At 38.0% G+C, this 27,108-nt stretch overlaps 1 protein-coding gene across 3 annotated transcripts in view; it reads right to left on the bottom strand.

Annotated features, from left to right (window-relative positions):
* Window positions 1-27,108, bottom strand: part of MAGED1 (MAGE family member D1) — a 62,817-nt gene that overhangs the window by 19,700 nt on the left and 16,009 nt on the right. The window contains exon 1 of one of the 3 annotated variants that reach the window (XM_041741056.1): window positions 3,654-3,724. The exons of the other annotated variants lie outside the window; for them this stretch is intronic. The gene's annotated coding sequence lies outside the window, so the exon portion shown is untranslated. Of the gene's footprint in view, window positions 1-3,653; window positions 3,725-27,108 lie in introns of those variants that run through there. 3 annotated transcript variants of the gene reach the window in all.

Genomic DNA, 27,108 nt, shown 5'->3' with positions numbered 1-27,108 from the left:
TACCCAAAAAATATAAAAACACTAATTCAAAGGGATATATGCTTATTGCAGCACTATTACAATAGCCAAATTATGGAAGCAGCCCAAGCAATCCACTGACAGATGAATGGATAAAGATGTGATGTATATATACAGTGGAATATTAAGCCATAACAAAGAATGAATGGAGCTAGAGGGTATAATGCTAAGCAAAATAAGTCAGAGGAAGACAATACAATATGAATCCACTCATATGTGCAATTTAAGAAACAAAACCAACAAATAAAGGAAAAAGAGAAAGAGAGAGAGAAACCAAGAAACAGACTACAGAAAGCAATTGATGGCTACCAGAGGGGAAGTGGGTGTGTGTGAAATAGGTGACAAGGATTAAAGAGCACACTTAATCATGATGAGCACTGAGTTGTGTATAGAAGTGCTGAATCAGGGACATCTGGGTGGCTCAGTGGTTGAGCATCTGCCTTTGGCTCAGGTAGTGATCCCAGGGTCCTAGGATCAAGTACCACATTAGGATGCCCATAGGGAGCCTGCTTCTCCCTCTGCCTATGTCTCTGCCTCTCTGTGTGTCTCCCATGAATACATAAATAATAAAAAAAACTTTAGAAATTGCTGAATCACTGTATTGTACACCTGAAACTAATATTATACTGTATGTTAACTATACTGGAATTAAAAAACTTAAAAAATTTAATAAAAACATTATGTTGCCTCAAAATGAGCACTACAGAATTCTTAAATCCTTCTTCTGTGTTTTTGGGTAGAAGTTAACTTGATTTAATGTCCTTTATATACGTGCAAGTATTTTAAAAGAAATTTTAAAGTATGCCTACTAAATGCTATGCATTGTGTAAGTCCTGGGGAAACAATGATGAGAAAAAACACATTTATTACCTGTTTTCAAGGACTACTGGATTTCAGTCAAATATGAACAAAACTTAGTCCAGTTAGACCTGCACAATTTTGAGATATTTTTATTGAGTTTGTGATGCCAATTTGCACCATAAGAGAAGGCAAAGTGACCTCTCAAGATTATATCAAATGATCTTGGCATAAACTTAAATAGGTTACATCTTCCTTCACATTGAACAATTCCTTATTCCCTTCCAATTGATTCCTCACTCCCATCACCACAGCAATTAACATTCCATTAATAGGGAGAAGGTTATCAGAAGAAACAAGAGGAGGAAGCCTGCAAGTAGAACCTCTATGCAGTTTGAGGGTGTGTGTTTGATATCTCATCAGATAATTGTACCACATGGGCTTTTGGTATCTTATGACTTGGAGACCTGTCATTTGCACTGGAAAATTCACAGGTATATCTGAGTGTGAATGTTCTTAGATACCTGGGATATGATTTAGCTCCACAGGTGTCCTCAATGTTTAGCATCAATATAAAACTTATAAACCACCTAATTTGAGAATCATGAAGCATTAACAACTATAACGGATATAGAGCTGGACTTAAGTCATCACTTACTTGAGCTTAAGGCATTTTCTTTTTTTTTTTTTTTTTTTTTTTTTTAATTTTTATTTTTATTTATTTATGATAGTCACACAGAGAGAGAGAGAGAGAGAGAGAGAGAGAGGCAGAGACACAGCCAGAGGGAGAAGCAGGCTCCATGCACCGGGAGCCCGACGTGGGACTCGATCCCGGGTCTCCAGGATCACGCCCTGGGCCAAAGGCAGGCGCCAAACCACTGCGCCACCCAGGGATCCCTTAAGGCATTTTCTGATTTCATTTAATGACACAAGAATCATCTGAAAAACACTGAAAAGATGGTCCATACCAACTCCAACATTGCACATATACCCCCACATGCACAATGATACATACACTGCATCTGAAAATTTTAGAACATAATGTTATATAACAATTATTCTGATAAAACATTTTCCAAGATATTAAAAAGCCTTTGCAAACTTCTTTATAATTATATAATATCCCGTTATATAAATTTATCTACTCAACTAATTAACAAAGGTGTAGTTTCCATTTATTTTTGTTCATCAGATTATCATTGTGGTGATTTTTCCCCACAAAGCTCTGTGCATATCTCCAATTACTTCCTTATGATATATTATTAGAAATAGAATTACTAGGTCAAGGGGGTATGAACCATTTTAAGGCTGTTATTCAATACCAAAATGCTTTCAAGAAAGTTTTTTCAACACTAATAATGTAGGAGAGTTCTCATGTACCCTTGATCATAATAAGTATTTGCTTTAAAAATATTATTCTGGTTAAACAAAATATTTAATGGATTTAAATTGTATTCATTTTGTGATTAATGAAGGGGAACACACTTTCAGTGTTTTTTAGTCATTTCTACTTCTGTGAGAGTTTTTTAAACATTAAGGATATTAACTTTATGTCTATCATATTCATTGCAAATACATTTTTTTTGGTTTGTGGCTTGCCTCTTAATCTTGCTCGTGAATTCTTGATCTAGGATAACCTGCAAACTATTACTTTCTTTTCCACTGTCATTTCCTCCATTTTTTAGAAAACCCCTGGGGGTGTCCCTACCCATTCAAAACCCAAGTAAATATTCATTTTTATGGAAAGTAATTCAGAAATGCATACTTATGCCTAAAATAATCTATGCTTTCTCAGTAATTTACCTATGAAGACTTTGTTCTTAGCCGGAAATCAAAAAAATCTAAATTATTCTGATGTTTAAACAATGACAGAAACTTCTTTTACAGCATGAAGAAAACACAATACAAATTTAGCAGAATATTGAATGCGACTTTTAATATTGCCTCAAAATTTTAGTTAAAGCCACATAGCTTTAAAAAAAAAAAAAAGACACCAAGTATCTCCCTATCCTAAAGGGAGCCACCAAGGTGTTCTGAACAACACATACTTACAAGACTTAGTCAGAATAGTAGACTAGTCATCCTACTGATACATATTTTATCCCTTCTCTGACCAAATGTACTTAGAGACCAGGAAAAATGAGAGAAGAATTCACAGTGTTATAAGTCCTTGTCTTATGAGGAGTGGTCTCCCTCCTTTGTCAAGGCCATGAGAGGAGGGATCCAAAGAATCACTTATAATAGAGTTTGGGGAAGCCTGCATAGGATAAGAATAGAGGGAAGTATTTTAACACATTTTGGATATTTAATAGTTTCTCTCCAGATTGAAATGTCTGATGGTTACTCAAGTTTGACTCACTCCCAAAGGGTTTTCAACATCGACTGCATTCCTATGGCTTCTCTTCACTATGTATTCAACTATACCAAATTAACATTTGAACTCTGGCTGAAAGATCCATGATCATTACATTTATAGGGTTTATCTCTACTGATGAATTTTCTGATGTTAACAAAATCAGAAGCCTGGCTAAAGGCTCTTTAATGCTCTTTAGATGTGTTTTCTCACCATCATAACCTTCTTGGTGACCTGTAATCTCTGAAATTGGGTAAAGTTAAGATCCTGTAACCCACACCATAGGCTGCCTATCCTATGTATGGGTTCACCCTCATGTAGGACAGTGTCTGAGATTAGAGCACGATTATTCCAACATTTACTATAGTCTTGGAAGCTCCCTGGTTGGGAGCCAATCCTGTATCTATCCCAAGCCTTAAACATCTATCCTTTGAAGGGATGTTAATCTGTCTCTTTAACTTTATACTCAAGTATAAAGATTTACCCTTGGAATATGTGGTCATGTCCCCTGTGATCCAAAAATCTTCAAACCCCTGACGTTGAATATGTTTCTCGTTTTGTTCAGACTCTTCCTTCTCATCCTGATAACAAAAATTTTAGAAGTACAACTGTCACTTATTATCTGATACTTGGCAGTACTAAGGAAAACAACAAGCTCAAAGGAGAAGAGAGGAGAAGGAGAAAAAAGGAAGAGAAAAAAGGAAAACTAAAAAGGAAAGGATTATCTAACAAGTCTCCACTATATAGCTTCCTAAGAGGCAAGCCAGGGACTGGATTTACTCTCCAATCTGAAAAAAGAAAAACACTACAAAAAAAGACAAACACATGAAATCATTGTTTCTAAGACATTAGACACTAGGCAGTAAAAAACCGTGATCCCTGAGAGATTGGGAGGGGGCAGGGGAATGAGGTGAGCTTTTAACAATTTGGATGTTTCCAGCTCATAGTGCAATGAAGGAGAATGCAGTCAGAGCCCAGAGGTTTTCCTTCGTTGAGGTGACAGATGACATCAGGAAGACCAAAGCAGCTAGAGGTCGGAGAACAGAATACCAAAAAGCAGAGAACTGCACTTAAGCAGAATTCTGAAAAATTTTGAAAGATGCCATAAAGTATTTGGCAGAATACTGATCAGTTAATGCATAAAAGTAAATTACCCAAAGCTGGAGAAAGAACCACTTGAAAAGATTAGAGGGAACAAGTGTCAAAAGCTCAAACAGGTCTGGGGGATCATGCCTCTTCCCGCCTGTTCCTACCATCCACAGCAAAAAACTCTTTAATTCATGAGGCATGGGCTATTCAGATGGGACTTGCCTCAGTAGTCTGGGATAATTAGCTTTATGGAAAACATTGCTGTGGTCCTGCCTAAAATCTTAAAAGCAAAACTCAAAAAAGATTTAATTGCTTCCAAATAACTGCATCTCATAATAAGCATCAAGAAGATGTATAATAATACAAAGATATCTAGCACCAAAAGGCAAAAAATTTACCAAAATTTCACCAAAATGTAAAGTTCAAAAGGTAAAGTTCGTAATGCCTGGCATTCAAAGATGATAATAATAGTAATAACCAGGCATGCAAGGCAGCAGAAAAATGTGAGGGGATAAAAATCGATCAATCCAAACTGACCCACAACTTTCATATGTGTTATATTTAGCAGACAAGCTCATTTAAAAAGTTACTATAACTGGGGTGCCTGGATGGCTCAGTCAGTTAAGCATCCACTCTTGATTTCAGCAGTTCAGGTCATAATCTCAGGGTGGTGAGACTGAGCCTTGCCTCAGGCTCTACCACACTGGCCTGCTTAAATTAATCTTTCTCTCCCCCTGCCCCTCCCTCTACTCCCTACAAGTGCTCTCTGTCGCTCTCCCTAAAAAAAAGTTACTATAACTGTGTTCCTTATGTGCAAAAACCTAGAAGAATTGTCATATTAAGTAGAGAAATGAGACATTATTAGTAAGGTACAAATCATGTCTAGTAATAAAAATCATAATATTTGAAATGAATTTACTGGATAGAATTAACTAGTAAATAAATTAGTGAACTTAAGACATAACAGCAAATATTCTAAATGAAATAAAATTAAAATACAAAAATAAACAGCACATTAAGTGCCTTTTGTTTATGCCATTTCCTCTTCTGGGAATACTCTTCCCCCATCCCAACCATCCATCCATCCTTCAACCAATCAATTCTGAATCTACATGAGAGACTTCTAACTCTGGGAAATGAACAAGGGGTAGTGGAAGGGGTAGTGGAAGGGGAAGTGGAAGGGGGGATGGGGTGACTGGGTGACAGGCACTGAGGGGGGCACTTGACGGGATGAGCACTGGGTGTTACATGTTGGCAAATCGAACTCCAATAAAATAATATATATATATAAATAAATAAATTCTGGACCTACCTTCTGGTCTCAGTTCAATTGTCACTTCCTCCTTCGTTGGCCTTCCAGAGTAGGTCAAACTCCCTTTATAACACTTATTACAATGTCAATCTCACAAATATTTGGGTCTGTGATCGTCTGTCTTAAATTAGAAGACAGTAGCTCCATGAGGGCAGAGAAAACATGTTTATTTTTGTTTGCCCTGGTATCTCCAGCATCTTGAACTATGTCAGTCTTATAGTACCCCTGTACGCTGAATCCTACCTATATCTGTTACCTCTGGGATTTTGATCTTTTAATTATACCCTCTCTCTCATATCTGCAACCACTTTCCTGGCTATATCCTACCTAGCATCCCTTCTTTCTTATTAAATAAACCTCAACTATTTTGACTATCTCCTTGCCATGTAATAGGGGCCAACTTTTGGCCTGGAGTCTCTTGGCTTTCAGCATTGTGTGTAACTGCCTAGATACGTCTGCCTAATTCTGGGGCCCAGCATTAGGAAGTTCACACCAAAACCACCTTCTCCAACCATCCTTATTAGTGATGAAGATATTTTGATCTCCATCTTTCTGATTCCTTGGTTCTGAACCTAGGCAGGGAAGACAAGTGTTATTTATTGGTTGGTCGCTTACAATTCCCACACCACTGAAATCATGGAAATTCTTTATTGGCTTTATCCATGTTTTAACACAGAGAAGTCTCTAAGTGAAGTCTGTTTTTGATTAGCACTTAAGACAAACATTTGGCAACAACTAAGATTAGGTCTAAACAAGAAAAGTGAATGTCCACCATCCCTAGACTCTCAGTTCCTCTGGCTTGGGGAGTCCAAAATCTGAAGGAGCAGAGTTACCATTGTACAGTAGGTACTACTTAATCAGAATGGTGGGGAGCAGGCACCAACCAGATCTATCTTCCCTGGCCATACTGTTAAGTCCTAGGAGGGCAAAACCAAAAGAGCTCTGTCATGGGATGGGGTGGCAAACCTTATATGTAGTATCAGAAAGGGGCTTAGCCATTCATCCAGATGTATGGAAGCCTTGTTCTCTTCTCAAAATAAGTAAATCCTTAAAAAAAAAAAAAAACATGGGGCACCTGGGTGGCTCAATGGGTTGAGCGTCTGCCTTTGGCTCAGGTCATGATCTCGGGGTCTTGGGATTGAGCCTTGGCATCAGGCTCTGCTCAGAGGGAGTCTGCTTCTCCCTCTCCCTCTGTGTTTTTGCTCACCGTCTCTCAAATAAATAAATAAAATCTTTTTTTAAAAAAAAGATCAATAAGAATCATTTCTTAAAGAGTAAGAAACCTTTTAACACAAAACTAGAATTTAGTCTCATAGGATGCTCTTGTTAACAACAAATTCTCTGAAAATTTAGATCTAACAGTCATTTTAGTTTTCATTCTTTTTGCTAGTTAGCTTCATGCTAGTTTTTGAACCTTTGCATACAAATTTAAATACTGTGTTTGTCTGCTGTCCATGAAAGAACACCATTTCAGAGTACAATTTGTGTCCAAGGTTACTAGGCCCAAATATTGGAAATTTCAATTCTACCCTGGGACAATCAGTGTTGTGAAGAAATGCCAACTGTTCTCTAGAAATACAGCAGTGTAAGGATTGGAATTCATATGTGACCTCTTTTGCAAAGGAACACTTTTCATACTCACACATAGTTGGTATTCTAGAGGTACTGACCCAAATACACCTTTTCCTATTTACATCAGGGCTTAAAAAGTGATCATTCATAAAAACAAACATATAAACAAAAGTATGTCTCAACAAAATGAAATAAAAACTGTTGGATAAGATATGTGAAAACCTGACTAAAAAGTAATAATAACACCTAAGAAAAGTCAAGTACAGCACACACATATCAAAAATTTTCTGGAAGCTCAAAGCTTTAAAACGTTCCAATTAAATAATAAAATGAAAAATGACGGGTCACTAATGAGCTCTGAGTTACTGGACTAGAAAATGAAATGCAAGATTTATATCAAAGCACTGAAATAATAAGAATTACTATTATTATAAAGTAATAGAGTCAATGAGGGACAAGATACTTAGGGACCTACCATGTGACAATGGGTGGGTAGATATAAAGGAGAAAAGAGACATGGAGAAGAAAGGCCATATTAAATAAATGACAGAAGAAAATTTCTCTTAGCTATAGAAAGGGCCCTCAGAGTTCCAGACAAGATTGATTTATTTATCCATTCACCCATCCATTTATTAATTTATACTTCATACAGTCATATTATCAATACATTTAATAAGGATCTATTATGTGTCTGGCACTCTTCTAGGCACTTGAGATATATCAGTGAGCAAAAGAGACAAAAAAAAATCCCTGCTTTCATGGAGCTTACATTCTAAGACACACTTTAGGCATGCCCTAATCAAATTCCTGAACTCAAAAAATAAAGAAAACATCCTATAAGTTTACAGATAGAAAGGAAAAATTGCCTAAATTGGAAAAAGTACACTACACACACACAGGATTCTCATCAGTAACACCAAACTTCATGATATCATTCACTAATTTTCCCAGAAATGGCTTTATTAAATTCTCAGGGAAGGTGAAGTCAGTCTGACCCAGAACCTGTTTTCCTGGAAGACCTTAACAAGGGCAATAGTACCCATTCCTCATTCAACTAGATTTCCACTTGCTTTTCAATTTTTTTAAAACTAAATAATATGCTGTATATAGTATCACCTAGTAATACATATAGGTGATAAAACTGTAAGAAGACCAAGGTGAGGGCACCCCGGGTGGCTCAGCGGTTTAGCGCCGCCTTTGGCCCAGGGCGCGATCCTGGAGACTGGAGATCAAGTCCCCCATAGGGCTCCCTGCATGGAGCCTGCTTCTGCCTCTGCCTGTGTCTCTGCCTCTCTCTCTCTCTCCTCTCTGTGTATTCTCATGAATAAATAAATAAAATCTTAAAAAAAAGAAGGAAAAGACCAAGGTGATTATTAATACATAGCCAGACTACTGCTATCTCTAGGTGGAAGTAGACAGGACTGAGACCAGAAAAGGACACGTGGGGAGGGTGGACACTAAGGTACTACTAATGTTCTATTACTTGTACTGGCTAGTGGGTTTACTGGCATCACTTTATTTATATTATTTTAAATGTAAATAGCAATTCGTTCAACAAATAAGTGCCTATCATATATCAGGAATTATTATTATTATTCAGGCACGGGGGATGCAAAAATAAGAAAAATAAAAATCACTGTCTTTATGGAGCTCACAAATTATAAAAATAAATAATAAAAATTTCTAGAGCCTAAGTACAAGAACATACAAACTGAAGGGGTCTACCAAGTGTCCAGCACAATAGATGCAATATCCACATATGATCATGAAATTTCTAAATATCAGTTATAAAATGGAAATTCTAAAAGCTTCCAGGAATCAGGAATGGAAATAGTCCAGACTGAAGCAGAACAGAAAGCTGTTCTGATGGAAAAGATAGGAATATATTAAAAATATGAAGATGAAGAGCAATTATTAACTCTAGAAATGACAAAAATGTATACAAGAGAAATGTAATCACAATTAATCACTTGTATCTTTAGTGTACAGTGTTTGCACAACCATGACATAAACATTATCATTAACCAAAATATATGCTACAACGATGTTAAAGAGATGGAGAAGAAAAGTGGAAGAGAAAAAGAGTTTAATCTTCGTCTACTATAACAGGCAATCAACAGTTAATATCTGAAATAATGCAAGAAATATTATAGGCATTTTTTATAAATTTATTTTTTATTGGTGTTCAATTTGCTAACATAGAACACCCAGTACTCATCCCATTATATAGGAGGCATATTTTAATTGCACTTCACTTTATTGAGCTTCATGGATAGTTGATTTTTTTTTTTTTTTTTTTTTACAAACTGAAGATTTGTGGCAACTCTGCATCAAGCAAGTCAATTGGTACCAATTTTCCAACAGGATTTGCTCACTTTGTGTCTCTGTGCAACATTTTGGTAATTCTTGCAAGATTTCAAGTTTTTTTTTAGTATTATTATATTTACTATGGTGATCTGTGATCGCTGATTACAACTCGCCAAAAGCTGAGATGATGTGATGGTCAGCATTTTTTAGCCATAAAGTATTTTCCAATTAAGGTCTGTAAATTGTTTTTGTAGACCTAATGTTATTGAATACCTAATGGACTACAGTATAGTATAAACATAACTTTTACATGCATTGAGAAACCATAAGTATTTGGCTCATTTTATTCTATGTCTGGAACTGAACCTGCAGCACCTCCAAGCTATGCTGGTATAGCCATATTGTTTAGCATTAACTGAGATAAAAACCAAAACAAATAGCCAATATATTTTAAAGCTGGCTACTTCGGGTATTTAAGCCTGGTGAGTGGGAAAAGATAAAGGTAAACACTACTATTTTTGTTACTGTTTGGTTTTTAAGCCATATATAGGTCTTACATTAATACAGAATATATATTATACTATTATACATATAATAAAAACGAAAATATATTTTCATTGTAACGGAGCCATTTAATTATAAAGGAAAGGGATGTGATGAGAAATGGGATTTACTGAAATTAATGTGGCCAACAGTACAGATCAAAAGAGGTGGGGAAGATATAAAGAGAGAAACTGAAGGGCCTCCAATGTTTGCTTCTTAATTCTTTTACAACTCTTTGAGGGGAGAGGATGTTCCAAATCGCTCTTAAATTGTGAAAAGAGGAGTTTTACACTTGAGAAGTAACTGCCAAAGGACCCAGTAGTCCCAGTCTTACATGAAGAGTGGGACTGAGAATTATAGGTCCAAATTAGTTAGGGACAGGAGAGACGGGAGACTGAAGACAGGAAAGAGATTTATTCTGGGAAAGAAACTCAGACCACCACAAGAGGGCACAACTTGAATGCACAAGTTCCTCTGGTTCCCCTCCTGCCTTCCCTGCAGCTCTTTTTCAGCTTGCTTTGCCCTCCCTCCATTACAATGCCTGTATTTCTGGGATTCTGCTATGCTCTCTGGCCTTGACTTTCTCTCCCTCACTCCACACACTCCCCTGGAGAAATCTCATTCATACCTTAAAACCACCACCTCTATCCTTGATGACTTCCAAATCTATCCATAATCTTACTTCATGGCAGCAGAATAAATTCCTGCCTGCCTACTGGATAATTCCTCTTGGACACTCTGAAGGTACCTGAGATTTTGCATGCTCAAAATTGAAACGCATCATTTCTAGCCCCCCACCTCAAATCTGTTCCTCGTTGTAAATTCTCCAGCTCATAGAATAGCACTTTTTTTTTTTTTAAAAGATTTTACTGGGATCCCTGGGTGGTGCAGCGGTTTGGCGCCTGCCTTTGGCCCAGGGCGCGATCCTGGAGACTCGGGATCGAATCCCACATCGGGCTCCCAGTGCATGGAGCCTGCTTCTCCCTCTGCCTGTGTCTCTGAGCCTCTCTCTCCCTCTGTGACTATCATAAATAAATAAAAATTTAAAATCCCAAGATCTCTCCAACTCTAATCCTGGGGCACCTTATTAACATCACATTATAAAAAAAAAAAAAGATTTTACTTATTTGAGCAAGAGAGAGCATGTGCACACAAGCAAGGGGAGGGGGGCAGAGAGGAAGGGAGAAGCTGAGAGCAGGGAGCCAGATGTGGGGCTCAATCCCAGGACCCTAGGATCATGGACCTGAGCCAAAGGCAGATGCTTAATCAATTCAGCCACCCAGGCAGCCCTCATAGTATGGCTTTTACGTCTTCTCAACCACCTAAGGCAGAAAGAAAATGGAAGATCGTCCTAGATTCCTTCTTCTCCATTGCCCTGCTCCCATATCCAGTCAGTGACTGAGGTTTTTTTTAAGATTTTATTTATTTATTCATGAGCGACACAGAAAGAGAGGCAGAGACATAGGCAGAGGGAGAAGTATGCTCCCCGTGGGGAACCCGATGTGGGACTCGATCCCAGGACCCCAGGACCATGCCCTGAGCTGAAGGCAGACTCATCCACTGAGCCACCCAGGGATCCCAGTGATCATAGTTTCTCACATTTGTATTCTCATTTCATTCCCGTTGCTTTAACTCAGGCTTCAACATCTCTTCTCTTCTGTAATAGCCTCTGAATTAGTCTTCTATACCCAGTTCTATCTTTTCCAGTTTACCCATTTTATTCTCATCCCCTGGATAGTTCTAAAACACAAATCTGATTCTGTTAATCTATTGATTAAAATTTCCAAATATCTCTCCACTGTTCTTAGTATAGCATTTAAGGTTCTCCCTGATCTAACCACTGTCTCCTTTTCATTACATCCTCTCTCATTCTCTATGTTCCAACTACACTTAGCTTCTTAAAGGGACCGTAAACATACTATAAACAGAGATATTTCATATAAATCTCTGCTCATACCACCACTGCTTGGACTAACTCTCTTCTATTCCTCAGCCCCAGCAGTTAACACTGATAGCATCTACATACCTTTCAATACTTAAACATTAATTTCTTTCTGGAACCCTCTCCCATCCACTGGAATTAACTATTTCCTCCTTTATGTCTCTAATGTATTCTATATGTATTTTTTATCAAACATGTGTAATATTCTGCTGTGTATATTTGTTTACCTGTCTCTTCTACTAATATCAGCTCCTCTGGGAGCAGAAGCATAGTATTAACATCTCTACTCAAAGCATCTATCACAGTGCTTGGCACAGAGAAGATGCTTAACAAATGTTTCTGAATAAGTAAGAGTCATCATGAGGATGTAATATATGAGGCCAGTCTGACACCAATCTCACATCCATGGCAGACATCAGTAATCAACCCCAATATAGTCCCCTGGACCTCAGAGTCATTCTCAAGACAGCATACCATGAAAATCTACTTCAATCAGTTGGAACTGGCATGAGATATACAATTCTCTTCTTGGAGTGCAGGGCACCACAATGATGTGCCTCAATAATTATCAGAGTTGGTGTAAGCAAATTAATATGGGATTAGGCAGAGTATCTCCTAAACAATTTTTGCAACAGTATGACTACAGCAATGGCACATATAACAAAGGAATGTTGTAGCAAAAATTGGGTGTTGAGAGGTAAGTTCTGTCCATGTGCATCCAACATCACCCACTGAAGAGACATCTTGTCATCAAAGAAGACAAAACCCCATATACTGTTGTTCTGATTTATACTCCAGCTTTATCAATTCATTCAGAAAATATTCATCTCTGAGGATCAAAAATCTGATAACAAGTACTACACCTGAGAAACCAGGTAACAGGCCTATCATACTTAGAGAAACAATGGATCAATTTATCTTATTCATTCCTTCTGTATCTAGAAAAGTATAGTGGAGACTAAAAACCTCTTTCTCAAAGGAAAACAATCTTTTGGAGCATTTTTCCCAAATACCAAAATCCATTAACGCATAAATAAAATGATGATTTATGTACAGCTCATGGAGGTATAAGACTGTTCATGACCACAAGTAGCTGGCCTGGAGACTCCAGGCAAACTGGGCCACCTGTGCAGGGAATTCATTTCTTATTGCCACAACAAACTATCACAAACTTAGTGTCTTAAAGCAGTATAAGTTTATTTTCTTATAATTCTGGCAGTCACAAATCTACAATGGGTTCGTAAGGCTACATTCCTTCTGGTAGCTCTAAGGGAGAATCCATTTCCTTGCTTTTTCTAGTTTTTAGCAAGTGCCTACATTTCTTGGTTCTTAATCATGAAAGCCAGCAGCTTAACATCTTCTTTCCTCTCTGACCTCTGCTTCTGTCCTCATTGCATTATCTATCTAGAACTCTGATCTTCTTTCCTATAAGGACCCTTGTGACTACACTGGGTCCACCCTAACAGTCCAGAATAATCTCTGCCATCTCAAAATCTTTAAATTTTTTTTTTTATTTTATTATTTATGATAGTCACAGAGAGAGAGAGAGAGAGAGAGGCAGAGACACAGGCAGAGGGAGAAGCAGGCTCCATGCACCGGGAGCCTGATGTGGGATTCGATCCCGGGTCTCCAGGATCGCGCCCTGGGCCAAAGGCAGGCGCCAAACCGCTGCGCCACCCAGGGATCCCTCCATCTCAAAATCTTAATCATATCTGCAAAGTCCCTTCGACCATTTTAGGTAACATATCAAGTTTACATTCAGGTTCTGGGGATTAAGAGGCAAACATTTTGTGGGGCTCCCGGGTGACTCAGTCAGTTAAGCATCCAACTCCTGATTGTGGCTCAGGTCATGATCTGAGGGTCGTGAGATTGAGCCCCCGCATCAGGCTATGTGCTGGGTGTGAAGCCTGCTTGGGATTCATTCTCCCCCTTTCTCTCGGCCCCTCCTCTTCCCCATCACTTGTGCATGCTCTCTCACTCTCTCTCAAAAAAAAGGGCATTTTTGGAGGTCCATTATTTAGCCTACCAAATGCAGGTGGCACAAACTGTGCATCATGTGATTCTGTAGAATATCATTCACATTACAACATAATAGATACTTATATTGATTATGACATTTTTCTAACAAGTAGTAATAAAGTATTTTGATAAAGAGGTACCATTTTCCAATTTACACAAAGGTACCATATGAGTTAGCAGAAGCCCCATGGTCTAAAGGGATTAATATCTCAACACAGCTGTAAAACCACAAGGGTGGAAGAATTCTGTATTATAGAGGCTTGCGGCCCTGGCAACAAAAATAATAACAAACATTCATTAAGTGTTTACTACGTGGCAGGCATTATACTAGACACTTTATATCCCTTATAATCCTTTGAATATTCACAACTGGGCATGGTATTAATATTCTGACCTAAAAATGAACAATGTGAAGCTCAGAGAGATTTGTTAATGTAATTAAGTCACATAGCTAGAAGGTGGCTAAGCTGGGAAATAAATCTAGGTATATCCAATTCTAGAACCCAGATACTTTCTGCTATACCATGTTGCCTCCTTAGAATGAGAGGGTATAAAAATCAATTTATTATTATTTCTTATACTTTGGGTTTCTGGAAGTCACACTGATCTTTCACTGCTAGAACAACGAATATTCCTGTGCAATTTCAAGTAGCAGTTCCTCTGAATACTGGGTGACAGACAAGCAACCTGTATCTATACCCATCCAAGGAGGAAAATCATAGTATATAATCTAGTTTCTCTACATCTTATGGGCTAGATTCTGTTTATTTTGGCTTGTCTATTTATAATTCCTAAAATGACCTGGCTCTGTTCCTAAAGCTCCCAGCACATCCGTCTTCCATTTCTACTCAGTCTATTTTAGAATTGGACTGCTGCTCTCTCTTATTTCCTGATGATGAAGCTGTCAAAGCTAATCCCCAAGTCTGTGTTCTCTATAGTACACCAAATTGTCTAAGCCATGAGAAGTGGTTAGGATGGACATTTGAGAACAGAATTTTGCTATTAATGAAGTCTTTCCAGAGGTAATCCCCATTCAAAGAGAGTTACAGGATTAACTCTTTATAACCCTTACTTCATTTTCTGAAGCCCAATGTGGAGTTTCTGGGAGTATCTACCAGATCCCAAAACTGACTTAAGGCTTCCAAAACTCATTGCACTGATGAGTGAATTCCAATTTCTGGAATGCATTTCTTAGTGACAAATAAAGGCTAACACATCTCTGAATATTTACACATTGTCATTATAAAACCATAACAATTAAATGATGTAGCATTCAAATCCTGGCTCTTCCAGTGATAGCTATGTGACCTTGGGAAAATTCTTCCATCTCATTTCATTAGTTTCTTCACATGTAAAACAAGGATGAGAGTTCCTATATTACATGATTGTTGCAACAGTTAAATGATTAAACAGACTACATAAAGTTCTTATACTGCTTGGCATATGGTAGGTGTATAATTATATGGGAAAAATGTATTTTAATCAACTTTTATTATGAATCTTTATTTTCATTTTTACTACAATCTGATTTTCTCACAAAGACCTTTCCATAGCATTACATTAGTAAGATGCCTGTACTGTCTAATGCTGAGTAAGATTATACTTCAAATGGAAGGCCTTTCCACATTCACTGCATCTGAAAGATTCTTTTCCACTATGGACCCACTGATGTCAAATAAGACTAAATCCTACTGAAAGCAGATTCACATTTTTTACATACATAGAAGATCCTGCCTCTATGAATCATTTGATGATAGTTAAGACTTAGCCTCTAAATGAAGGCTTATTATTATGGGTACAGTTTCTCTCCACTATGAATTTACAGATGCTAAACAAGGATCTCCTCCTTCCATCTCCATTATACATTTTTTGATGTTCTATAAGGACTGATATCACCAAAATCCCTTTCCCACACTCATTACACACCATAAGGTTTCTTTGCACTACCAATTCTTTCATACTGAGTAAAGTCTGAGCGGGATCTGCAAGTCTTCCCACAAGCATTGCAAACATAGAGTTCTTCTCTATGAACTCTCTTACATTAAAAAAAAAAGTATGAGTTTGTCCTGAAGTCTTTCCCATAGTCAACACATTCATAGAGTTTCTCCACTGTGCATTTTCGTATGATTGAAAAAGCTTGATTACTCACTGTAATTTCTCTCACACTGGGGAAGTTTTCCTACCCTATAAAATCTCTGGTGTTGAAAAGAGAATTAAATTCTGCCTGAAGGCCTTCCCTTGTTTTCATAGCCATATGAATTAATAAATTCTCAGGTGGGGATTCTCAGATGTCATATAAGCTGGGCATCATGACAAGAAACTTCTATATTCATTACCTTCATAGGGTTTCTCTCTACTATGAGTACTCTGAGGCATCAGCCTTCAACATCGACGAAAGGCTTTTAGACATTAATCATACATGTAGTGCTTCTACCCACTGGAAATTTTCCAGCGTCTCACAAATTCTAAAACCTTTGCAGAGTTTTAGTCCTATAAACTATACCTCTGTTACCTACCCAGTTACCCCATCTCTGGGTGATGGACATTAAGGAGGGTATGTGATGTATTGAGCACTGGGTATACAAGACTGATGAATCATTGAACTCTACCTCTGAAACTAATAATATAATATACTCTATGTTGATTAGTTGATTAATTGAATTTAAATAAAAAATTTAAAATAAATAAATAAACCATACCTCTCTGCTCTTTCTCCTACAGGTTTTCCTCATATAAAAACATCTAGCTCAGTCTTTCCTCAGTCAAGGTACTTACAGTCTTCTTCGGTAGGATTATTTTTTCTAAGTGGCAGTATTGTGCCCACAGCAGATTTCCACAGAAAAAGGAGTATATCAGATCCTTCTCTGCCAAGCTTTCCTTCAGCCTATGTCATCACACGCCAAGTCTTCTCTACAGTAGAGATTATGATGAGCCTTGGATTCTAGATCCATAACATTCTTTAGAATTTTGATTTTTTTCTGAAATTTCCCTCTTTGAAGTAGACACTATTCTTAGTCAAAATTTTATCAACTAAATGATAGACCCACATACAGAAATGGGCAAAGAACATGAGTAAAACCATTCACAAAAAAGAAATGCAAACAGAAAATTAAATACACCTAGAAAAAAAAGGAACATTTTTCTGCCCCTATAGTTGTAACAATAATGATAATAATACTACAAATACTTAGTAAGCATGTACCAAGCACAAACACTTCACCAAAATATATTAATTATATTTCAAATGGAAACCTTGAGAAATAGGTATTATTCAAATTGTGTAGCTGAAGAAACTGATGTCAGAAAAGAGAACTGGCTTACCCAATATTTTAGAGTGAGTAAGTAAGGGAACCGAGTGTCAATTCAAGTATGTCCAGCTCCAAAACTCTTGTGTTTTCCACCAAGTCAAGGTGCCATGGGCATTCACCAACCAAAATCCAAAACCATCCTAACACTAACAAAACAAGTTCTCAAGCTCCTACCTGTTTCATTCTCCCTTCTTTGCTCACCTAAGAGAATTTCTTCCTCGATCCCTTTGTCCTTAGATCTTTCCAAATTGAGCTAGGAATGCATTTTGGTCTTTCGAGGTAGAAAATTCTACAGTTAAAAAGAACATAAAACTTTGTAGTTAAAGCTAGGAAACTGACTGCCCCTAAATTCAGTTCTGAAAGGTACAGTGTAGGTGGTAGAAGAGGGTCTGTTATTTAATAGGATGTCTCAGAAACAGGCATGGATCTTCTGAAAGAGGCATAGAGATGCATGTGTGCCCCAGGAACAAGAGAGAGTGCTGACTTTGAGGGAGAAAAACCTGATAGGAGAAAACAATATGACATTTACTCTCCTAGATGTCCCATATTCCAGGCACAAAAACCAATGGAATCTAAAGGATGCAGTGCACTGAACTGGTTATGCACACAGGCTTCAGGGCTGGACAGAGCTGGGCTCAAAACCGGTATTACTACTTACTTGCTATATGATCTTGGGCAAGTATCTTTATTTTTCTGAGCCCTGGATGTTTCATCCATAAAGAAAACATACAAGGTAACGAAAAGTTCTGAGCCTAAACTTAATCTCAAAGAAAATGTAGGAAAGAGTTACAGGAAATTTTCATATTTCTGGTAATTGCCCACAAGGCTGTTTGGACAAACCCTCATGCTGAAAACAAACCAAATTTTTGACAAAAGAGAAACAACATCTACTTAAAAACAGGAAAAATAGAGGGCAATTAAAATATGGAAACAACAGGGCACAGCAGGAGAAAAGGGGAATCTAGAGAAACAGATATGCAGGGAGGCAATTTCTGCCCTGAGGATATCTATCCATTCCCAACAAAATTTTAACTTTCATTTTGGTTGTTTCGTAGGCAAAAGAGACAGATTAAAGTCAGATCTACACAGAGTAGGAAAACTAATAGGAGACTCTCCCTACAATAAGCAGGGATGCCAAAAGGCTACCCTCTCGGGGGGTTGAATGAATGCAAGCAGGTCATTTTGCAGTTCCAGCTAAATTACATGACTAGCCCTGGGGATCCTTGAGGCGAATTAGATAAAGAGGCAAAACAGCAGGATCAGCTGATAAAAGAAAAGACTTAACACTGGGGTTAGCAAATAACAAACTGTAAGATAACAACTTTACTACAGATAAAGAAGTAAACAAACTTGAAGATATTTCCAAGCATCAGGAAACCATAATACATAATATATCACAAACCTAATCAAACTTTTGGAAGAAAAATATAGCATCTCACATGAAAAACCCAAGAGATTGCATTAATCAAGAGATTAATAATTTGTAAAAAAAAATTATTAGAGTACAGTACAAAGAGACAAAAAGGTGGAAAGTACAGAAAGAGGATTGTTTAATACTCTGAACTGCTCAAACTTCTCTCTTTCACTTAACAGGCGTCAGGGCCTTGTGAAGTGATCACACTGAATCTTAACTACTTTACAAGGCACAAAATATAGTGTTTCATTGATAATAAAATTCTTTTCAGCCCTTTCTCCATTTCCACAAGCAAAATTAGGCTCCAGACTTGCTTTTTACTTAAAATTAACTTATGGAATCCAGAGCCTAACTTTACAAATACAAATCTTCACAATCAACAAAAAGGAAATTTACAGACAGACATAAAGGCTCTGTACTCTCTTCCCTCCAGCTGTGGAGGGATGGAAACCATAGTACTTCACACTTATTTCAAATAATCTAAATTTAAAAGATGTTAAATTGAAACATTTTAACAAGAATGTCAATCTAGTTCTCTTTTACAATACGGAGACTTATCAATAATAACTTACCAACTAGTTCTATTCTTGGTTAATAACAAATCTTTCCTTAGAAGTACTATTTAAAGAAAGACATTTTGTAAGGACTCCCACAACTTTAGAAATTGACCAACTATGAAAATAACCTACAAAAGAAATGTGTAACTCTAACTAGATATCTTGTTTATTAACTCATTAACCTGGTATACTAGACAGAATAATAACCTTCCCAAGATGTCCTGATCCTGTGAATATGTCACTTTACACAGCAAATGGGACTTTGCATAAGTGATCAAGGCTCTTTTATTAAGTACTGTTGGAATTTCCAAATAAAGATAATTTCCTTTCTTTGATAACTTCAAAAGTATTTACATATCAAACACCACTATTTAGAGCACAAAGCCTCGGAAACACTTCAGTGAAACTGCTTTAGAAAAGAAATTCTATTTTATTTTATACAAAATGATATCAATATTTGGAGGCATAGGGCTGAAAGCGGAAAAATTACAATTATTCACAAATTACACTAACAAGCCCAAAACACGTTGTGATAATTCAGTGAGCTGTATAGTTAAGATTTACATACTTCTAAGTATGTTTTATATAAAGCTTATATAAAAATTCAACAAAACCTATAAACAACAATTGGACCTAGAGAAGGAGGTAAGCAAAGTGAATGGATCTAAAAACAATGCACCAGAATCAAACACTCCCATACACCAGTCACAATCAGTTAAAAAATGTAATTTAAAAATACTCATGAGAGCAACAAAAACTTACAGTTCATAGAAATACCTCTAAAAGAATATGCATGACACCCTTATGGAGAAAACTATAAAACATTTTTTCAAAGTTATTAAAGATATCTAGACAAAAGGAGGGATGAACCACTTGCATTGTTGAAAAGATGTAACAGAATCTATAAACCAATAAATAGGAAGAAGTTCAAGTCAAAATCTCAATGTTTCATATAGATCATATTAAGCTTACCTTAAAATCTGTATGAAAAAGTGAAGGGTAAAAAATGTACTTTTGAGGAAGAGGAATAAGAGGTCTTTCCCTACCAAATACTAACATGCATTACAAAGCTATTGTAATTAACAATATAGTATTAGTATAGATACAGAAAAATAGACCAATAGAACAGAATAGAAAGTCTAAGGGCAGACATATACATCTATTACAACTTGGTATATGATAGACACAGCATTATAAATCTGTGGAGAAAGAAGAGACTATGCAGTAAATAGTCCCGGAACCAATGATATATCATTCAGAAAAAAATAATAAATTCTCTACATCATACGATACACAAAAATAAATTCCAACTAGAAACTAATTGTGAAAAGAAAACTATAAAACTTTTACAGAGAGGGAGGTGGGGCAAGATGGCAGAAGAATAGGGTCCCCAAGTCACCTGTCCCCACCAACTTACCTAGATAACTTTCAAATCATCCTGAAAACCTATGAATTCGGCCTGAGATTTACAGAGAGAACAGCTGGAATGCTACAGTGAGAAGAGTTCGTGGTTCTATCAAGGTAGGAAGACGAGGAAAAAATGAAATAAAAAAGCATCCAAGGGGGAGGATACCCCGCCAGGAGCCGAGCTAAGGCGGGGTGGCGAGTGCCCCCAGGACAGGAAAGGCCAGTCCGGGAGAAGCCGAAACGGTACAAATCTTCCCAGATGGAAAGGTGCTCCCAAGGAACTCGGGCAGAATCCCAGGAGGGGCAGGGATACCATCATGCTACCAGGAGCACTAACAGAGGAACTGTTCCCCAGAGGAGAGTGCGCCACACACCACGGGGCAAGCTCCGGAAAGGGCTGGAATTCACGCCTGGGTAGCATGGGAGCAACTCAGGCAGCGGCTCCACATGGCCCCGGGAGCGGGATTCCAGCAGTGCAGGCCCCAGAGCCAAGGGCGCTGGGGGACACAGCCCAGGATCTGGAACTCGGCGGAGGCCGGGAGGACGCAGGGCAGCAAGGAAGCTCCTGCCTCTGGGTGGCCCCGAGCTGTGCAGATCAGCACCCCCACCCCAGAGCATCCAGGAACGCATAGACTGGGAGCTGCGGTAGTTCCTGTGGAAGCTGACTCCAGAACTTGAGAGCTGGCCACTGCCACTGTTGTTCCTCCTGGTGTCACCTTATGTCTGGGACTGAGCAGGGCCACCAGGGAGCAGGGGCCTCACAGGATAAACAGCTCCCACTGATACACCTGGCAGGGGGCTGGGCAGCTCCCCCAGGTGCACAACCTCAAATCAGCAAAGCAGGCCCCTCCCCCAGAAGACCACCTGGAAGGACAGGGGAAAAGCAAGTTATTGACCAAGCAGCACTAGAAAGTTCCAGGGGAAGTTGAGGGATTTACAGTATATAGAATCAGAGGATACCCTCCTTGTTTTTTGTTTTCTCTTTGTTCCCCCACCCCCTGATCTGTCTCTCTTTTTCTCCGTTTTCCAGTACAACTTATTTTTTAGCCATTCTGCACTGAGCAAAATGACAAGAAGGAAAAACTCACCACAAAAGAAAGAATCAGAAAAAGTAATCTCTACCACAGAGTTATAAAATTTGGATTACAATTCAATGTCAGAAGCCAATTGAGAAGCACAATTATAAAGCTACTAGTAGCTCTAGAAAAAAGCATAAAGGATTCAAAAGACTTCATGACTGCAGAATTCAGAATTAATCAGGCCGAAATTAAAAATGAATTAAATGAGATGCAATCCAAACTGGAGGTCATAACGACGAGGCTTAACGAGATAGAAGGAATATTGTCTCACATTTAGATCTTTCATCCATTTTGAGTTGATCTTTGTGTATGGTGAAAGAGAGTGGTCTAGTTTCATTCTTCTGCATGTGTATGTCCAATTTTCCCAGCACCATTTATTGAAGAGACTGTCTTTCTTCCAGTGGATAGTCTTTCCTGCTTTGTCGAATATGAGCTGACCATTAAGTTGAGGGTCCAATTCCGGATTCTCTATTCTGTTCCATTGATCGATGTGTCTGTTTTTGTGCCAGTACCACACTGTCTTGATGACCACAGCTTTGTAGTACAACCTGAAATCTGGCATTGTGATGCCCCCAGCTGTGGTTTTCTTTTTTAATATTACCCTGGCTATTCAGGGGCTTTTCGGATTCCACACAAATCTTAAGATAATTTGTTCCAACTCTCTGAAGAAAGTCCATGGTATTTTGATAGGGATTGCATTAAATGTGTAAATTGCCCTGGGTAGCATTGACATTTTCACAATATTAATTCTTCCAATCCAGGATCGTGGAATATATTTTTCCATCTCTTTGTGTCTTCCTCAATTTCTTTCAGAAGTGTTCTATAGTTTTTAGGGTAGAGATCGCTTCCCTCTTTGGTTAGGATTATTCCTAGGTATCTTATGCATGTGGGTGCTATTGTCAATGGGACTGACTCCTGAATTTCGCTTTCTTCAGTCCCATTGCTAGTGTACAGAAATGTCACTGATTTCTGGCCAATGATTTTGTATCTTGCCACACTGCTGAATTGCTGTATGAGTTCTAGCAATCTTGGGGTGGAGTCTTTTGGGTTTTCTATATACATTATCATGTCATCTGCAAAGAGGGAGACTTTGACTTCATCTTTGCCAATTTCAATGCCTTTTATTTCATTTTCAGGTTGTACTACAAAGATGTGGTCATCAAGACAGTGTGGTACTGGCACAAAAACAGACACATAGATTAATGGAACAGAAGAGAGAATCCAGAAGTGGACCCTCAACTTTATGGTCAACTCATATTCGACGAAGCAAGAAAGACTATCCACTGGAAAGAAAACCAGTCTCTTCAATAAATGGTGTTGGGAAAATTGCACACCCACATAACAAGAATGAAACTAGACCATTCTCTTACACCATACACAAAGATAAACTCAAAATGGATGAAAGATCTAAATGTGAGACAAGATTCCATCAAAATCCTAGAGGAAAACACAAGCAACACCCTTTTAGAACTTGCCCACAGTAACTTCTTGCAAGATACATCCATAAAGGCCAGAGAAACAAAAGTAAAAATGAACTATTGGGATTTCATGAAGATAAGAAGCTTTTGCACAGCAAAAGAAACAGTGAACAAAACTCAAAGACAACCTACAAAATGGGAGAAGATATTTGCAAATGACGTATCAGATAAAGGCCTAGTATCCAAGATCTATAAAGAACTTATTAAACTCAACAGCAAAGATACAAACAATCCAACCTAAAATGTGCAAAAGACATGAAGAGAAATCTCACAGAGAAAGACACAGACATGGCCAACACGCACATGAGAAAATGCTCTGCATCACTTGCCATCAGGGAAATACAAATCAAAACCACAATGAGATACCACCTCACACCAGTGAGGATGGGGGAAATTAACAAGGCAGGAAACAACAAATGCTGGAGAGGATGTGGAGAAAGGGAAACCCTCCTGCACTCTTGGTGGGAATGTGAACTGGTGCAGCCACTCTGGAAAACTGTGTGGAGGTTCCTTAGAGTTAAAAATAGAACTGCCCTACCACCCAGCAATTGCACTGCTGGGGATTTACCCCAAAGATACAGATGCAGTGAAACGCCAGGACACCTGCACCCCGAAATTTCTAGCAGCAATGTCCACAATAGCCAAACTGTGGAAGGAGCCTCAGTGTCCATCGAAAGATGAATGGAAAAAGAAGATATGGTTTATGTATACAATGAAATATTACTCAGCCATTAGAAACGACAAATACCTACCATTTGCTTCGACATGGATGGAAATGGAGGGTATGACAGCCTCAGAAGGAAAAATCTACCTTTAATTGGGGTTCCTGAGTGCGCCGAAAGGGACAGAGGACCAGAAACTGTATTTGAACAAATCATAGCTGAGAACTTCTCTAACTTGGGAAGTGAAACGGGCAGTCAGATCCAGGAGGTAGAGAGATCCCCCCACCCAAAAGAAATCAATAAAAACCACTCACACCTCAACATTTAATAGTGAAACTTGCAAATCCCAAAGATAAAGAGAAGATCCTTAAAGCAGCAAGAGACAAGAGATCCCTAACCTTTATGGGGAGAAGTATTAGGTTAACAGCAGACCTCTCCACAGAGATCTGGCAGGCCAGATAAGGCTGGCAGGATATATTCAGAGTCCTAAGGAGAAGAACCTGCAGCCAAGAATACTTTATCCAGCAAGGCTCTCATTCAGATTAGAAGGAGAGATAAAGACCTTCCAAGATAGGCAGAAACTGAAAGAATCTGTGACCACCAAGGAGCTCTGCAAGAAATATTAAGGGGGACTCTGTAAAAGAAAGAGGAAGTCTAAGGAAACAATCCACAAAATACAGGGACTGAATAGGTATTATGATGACACTAAATTCGTATCTTTCCATAGTGACTCTGAAAATGAATGGGCTTAATGAACCCATCAAAAGGCGCAGGGTTTCAGACTGGATAAAAAAGAAAGACTAATCTATTTGCTGTCTACAAGAGACTCATTTTAGACCTAACGACACCTACAGCCTGAAAATGAAAGGTGGGAGAACCATTTACCATTCAAATGGCCCTCAAAAGAAAGCAGGGGTAGTCATTCATATATCAGATAAATTAAAGTTTATCCCAAAGACTGTAGTCAAGAGATGAAGAGGGACACTATATCATACTTAAAGGATCTTTGCAACAAGAGGACCTAACAATCATGAACATTTATGCCCCGAATGTGGGAGCTGCAGAATATCAATCAATTAATAAACAAAGTAAAGACATATTTAGATAATAATACACTGATACTGGGAGACTTGAACACACCGCTTTCTACATTCGATAGATATTCTAAGGACAACAACTCCAAAAAAACAAGAGCTTTAAATGATACACTGGACCAGATGGATTTCACATATATTTACAGAACTTTACATCCAAACGCAACTGAATACATATTCTTCTCAGGTGCACATGGAACTTTCTCCAGAATAGACCACATACTGGGTCACAAATCAGGTCTCAACTCATACCAAAAGACTGGAATTGTCCCCTGCATATTTTCAGACCATAATGCTTTGAAACTTGAACTCAATCACAAGAAGAAATTTGGAAGAAACCCAAAGACGTGGAGGTTAAAGAGCATCCTGCTAAAAGCTGAAAGGGTCAAGCAGGAAATTAAGGAATAATTAAAAAGATTCATGGAAACGAATGAGAATGAAGATACAACCAATCAAAATCTTTGGGATACAGCAAAAGCAGTCCTGAGAAGGAACTACATCGCAATACAAGCCTCCCTCAAAAAACTGGAAAAAAACTCAAATACACAAGCTAACCTTACACCTAAAGGAACTGGAAAAAGAACAGCAAATAAAACCTATACCAAGCAGAAGAGAGATAATAAAGATTCGAGCAGAAATCAATTAAATAGAGACCAGAAGAACTGTAGAACAGATCAACAAAATCAGAGTTGGTTCTTTGAAAGAATTAATAAGATAGATGAACCATTAGCCAGCCTTATTAAAAACACAAGAGAAAAGACTCAAATTAATAAAATCACAAATGAAAAAGGAGAGATCACCACCAATACCAAGGAAATACAAATGACTTTAAAAACTTATTATGAGCAGCTATACGCCAATAAATTAGGCAATCTAGAAGAAATGGATGCATTTCTGGAAAACTACAAACTACCAAAACTGGAACAGAAAGAAATAGAAAAGCTAAACAGGCTAATAACCAGGGAGGAAATTAAAGCAGTCATTAAAAAACTCCCAAGACACAAAAGTCCAGGGCCAGATGGCTTCCCAGGGGAATTCTATCAAACGTTTAAAGAAGAACCAATACCTGTTCTACTAAAGCTGTTTGGAAAGATAGAAAGAGATGGAATATCTTCAAACCTGATCGATGAGGCATCACCTTAATTCCAAAACCAGACAAAGACCCCAACAAAAAAGAATTATAGACCAATATCCCTGATGAACACAGATGCAAACACTCTCAACAAGATCCTAGCCAATAGCCAACATTAAGAAAATTATTCACCCTGACCAAATGGGATTTATCCCCGGATACAAGGCTGGTTCAACATTCCTAAAGCCAATCAATGTGATAGATCATATCAGCAAGAGAAAAAACAAGAACCATAAGATCCTCTCAATGGATGCAGAGAAAGCATTTGACAAAATACAGCATCCATTCCTGATCAAAACTCTTCAGAGTGTAGGGATAGAGGCAACATTCCTCAGCATCTTAAAAGCTATCTATGAAAAGCCCACAGCAAATATCATTCTCAATTTGGAAACACTGGGAGCCTTTCCCCTAAGATCAGGAACAAGACAGGGATGTTCCCTCTCACCACTGCTATTCAACATAGTACAGGAAGTCCTGACTCACTAATCAGACAACAAAAAAAAATAAAAGGCATTCAAATTGGCAAAGAAGAAGTCAAACTCTCCCTCTTCGCAGATGACATGATACTGTACATGGAAAACCCAAAAGACTCCACCCCAAGATTGCTAGAACTCATACAGCAATTCGGCAGTGTGGCAGGATACAAAATCAATGCCCAGAAATCAGTGGCATTTCTGTACACTAGCAATGAGACTGAAGAAAGAGAAATTAAGGAATCAATCCCATTCACAATTGCACCCAAAAGCATAAGATACCTAGGAATAAACCTAACCAAAGAGGCAAAGGATCTCTACCCTAGAAACTATAGAACACTTCTGAAAGAAATTGAGGAAGATACAAAGAGATGGAAAAATATTCCATACTCATGGATTGGAAGAATTAATACTGTGAAAATGTCAATGCTACCCAGGGCAATTTACACATTCAATGCAATCCCTTTGAAAATATCATGGACTTTCTTCTAGAGAGTTGGAACAAATCATCGTAAGATTTGTGTGGAATCAGAAAAGACCCCGAATAGCCA

Source organism: Vulpes lagopus, chromosome X (genome assembly GCF_018345385.1).
Source record: "Vulpes lagopus strain Blue_001 chromosome X, ASM1834538v1, whole genome shotgun sequence".
NCBI lineage: Eukaryota > Metazoa > Chordata > Mammalia > Carnivora > Canidae > Vulpes > Vulpes lagopus.
This window is presented reverse-complemented; position numbering and strand designations above follow the sequence as displayed.